The 2,500-nt window shown below is 59.0% G+C and overlaps 1 non-coding gene across 1 annotated transcript in view; it reads right to left on the bottom strand.

Moving 5' to 3' along the window:
- Nucleotides 1–840, bottom strand: part of LOC124741677 — a 1,909-nt gene extending 1,069 nt beyond the window's left edge. Inside the window, exon 1 of the ribosomal RNA XR_007010018.1 lies at nt 1–840. This exon is cut by the window's left edge and continues 1,069 nt beyond it. This is a non-coding gene — a ribosomal RNA (small subunit ribosomal RNA).
- Nucleotides 841–2,500: the final 1,660 nt, after the last annotated feature.

Below are 2,500 nucleotides of genomic sequence, written 5' to 3' on the forward strand. Positions count from 1 at the left end.
AACGTGCCGGCCCACCGAGACACTCAATAAAGAGCACCCTGGTAGGATTTCAACGGGGTCCGCCTCGGGACGCACGAGCACGCACGAGGCGGTCGCACGCCTTCGGCTCGCCCCACCGGCAGGACGTCCCACGATACATGCCAGTTAAACACCGACGGGCGGTGAACCAACAGCGTGGGACACAAATCCAACTACGAGCTTTTTAACCGCAACAACTTTAATATACGCTATTGGAGCTGGAATTACCGCGGCTGCTGGCACCAGACTTGCCCTCCAATAGATACTCGTTAAAGGATTTAAAGTGTACTCATTCCGATTACGGGGCCTCGGATGAGTCCCGTATCGTTATTTTTCGTCACTACCTCCCCGTGCCGGGAGTGGGTAATTTGCGCGCCTGCTGCCTTCCTTGGATGTGGTAGCCGTTTCTCAGGCTCCCTCTCCGGAATCGAACCCTGATTCCCCGTTACCCGTTACAACCATGGTAGGCGCAGAACCTACCATCGACAGTTGATAAGGCAGACATTTGAAAGATGCGTCGCCGGTACGAGGACCGTGCGATCAGCCCAAAGTTATTCAGAGTCACCAAGGCAAACGGACCGGACGAGCCGACCGATTGGTTTTGATCTAATAAAAGCGTCCCTTCCATCTCTGGTCGGGACTCTGTTTGCATGTATTAGCTCTAGAATTACCACAGTTATCCAAGTAACGTGGGTACGATCTAAGGAACCATAACTGATTTAATGAGCCATTCGCGGTTTCACCTTAATGCGGCTTGTACTGAGACATGCATGGCTTAATCTTTGAGACAAGCATATGACTACTGGCAGGATCAACCAGGGAGCTGCGCCAACTAGAGCTGAGCAGCCGGCCGCCCGGGAGTGTGTCCCGGGGGCCCGCGCGAACACGCAAGCGTCCGCTCAATCATTCTGCAAACAGGAGGAGGCTGAGCTCCCCTGCACAATACACCTCGAAACCCTCTCAGGTCCCGGCGGCGCGCAGCGCCGTCCCAAGTACTTGGTCGGGTTCGAGAGAGGCGCAATCGCCCGGAGTTAGGCGAGTAGACGCTTTCGGTGCGACCACCCGTGCTCCCAACTGAGCTTGCCGCTGCCGACAGAGGCCCGGGAGCGTGCTGTCGTGGCATTGCCGGCGGGAGACAACACGCGCCACCTACGGTGACCGGCAGCTCCAACGCCAGCGCCACAGAAGGACAAAAGCCCCACTTGGGTGCCGAAGCGAACTCTCCCAGCACAGCGCACGCGCCAACACATCCGCACAGCTGCGATACAAACCACCAGCGAGAACCGCTGGGGCGACCGAGCAGCAGACGGCGTCGCGGCGCCGAGCGCCGGGCGGCGGCGCATCCTCAACGCACACAGTCCTCAATCGGACCAGCACACTGAAGATGTCCACCGCGCTTCGCACCGGGCCCGCGAGGACCTACTTTGGCCGCACGGCGCCGCGCGCAGGGTGCGCCGGCGCGCAGCTGCGACGCCTGCCGCGTCCGTCGGCCGGCGCGCCTGCCACTGGCCGCCCCCACCAGCCGGCTGTAGCGCGTGCGCCCACGCACCGCGCGGCCAGCACGCCGGGAGGCGCCCCCTCACCGGCCGGGGACGGTCCCACCCAGCCACCACCGCGTATCGCTTCACACCCAGATGCCGTTCAGTTTCATCGGCATGGTGGGTATCGCTGGAACAACCGGTTAGTACCTCAACCTATCGTCGCCATCACCGATTCACCCCTAGCGAGAACAACCGCACCACAACGGGTTACCATTTCTTCATTTGCGTAACTTCACCAGAAAACGTAGGCGTCCATCGCCATTAGCAACTTCAACGATTATTGCATGCCTGTGTCAGGTGTCACGCCACACTACGTCTGCCCACATACACGCAACAAAATGTGCACGCCTAGACAATACGTGGAAGGTGGCCCCCGTACGTATGCGATGTCCATTGCTCGAACGACTGTCAACCGGCCTCTGTAGCATGTCGCAGATATGGAACGCGGTGCACCATGCTATCACGGTGTTTGAGGAGAGACGACTAGGTCCGAATACATCAACACACAGCTCATGCTGATCGCCATCCACGGCGTCCGTTCCTCCCACACGTCTCTATGGCGTACCACACTGCAATCCAGCTCTCATAGGGAGACGACACGTAGCTGCGTGCACAATATTTGCACTGTATGGTCCGCCGTTTTTGGGCGCAGTCGTTGTACGGTCACACATGTGCCACGATGTATCATTCAGTACATAAGGACGAATGTGCAGTACAGATTGTGGTTCACGCGTACGACATCAGCGGACAGTTGACACAGGCCGCACCACAACGTAGCCTGCGTACGTCGCATGCGAAGGGCATTGAACATGCAAACTTGTCACCAACCAGCTTGCGAAGGCAGGGGGCAAGGTGGGGACGTGGGGACGTGGGGAGGGGTGGGGGGGGGGGGGGGCGGCATGTACGTCCTGCTGCCATCCACATTACAGTGTACAGCAGGA

This window comes from Schistocerca piceifrons, unplaced genomic scaffold, assembly GCF_021461385.2.
Source record: "Schistocerca piceifrons isolate TAMUIC-IGC-003096 unplaced genomic scaffold, iqSchPice1.1 HiC_scaffold_1977, whole genome shotgun sequence".
Lineage (NCBI taxonomy): Eukaryota > Metazoa > Arthropoda > Insecta > Orthoptera > Acrididae > Schistocerca > Schistocerca piceifrons.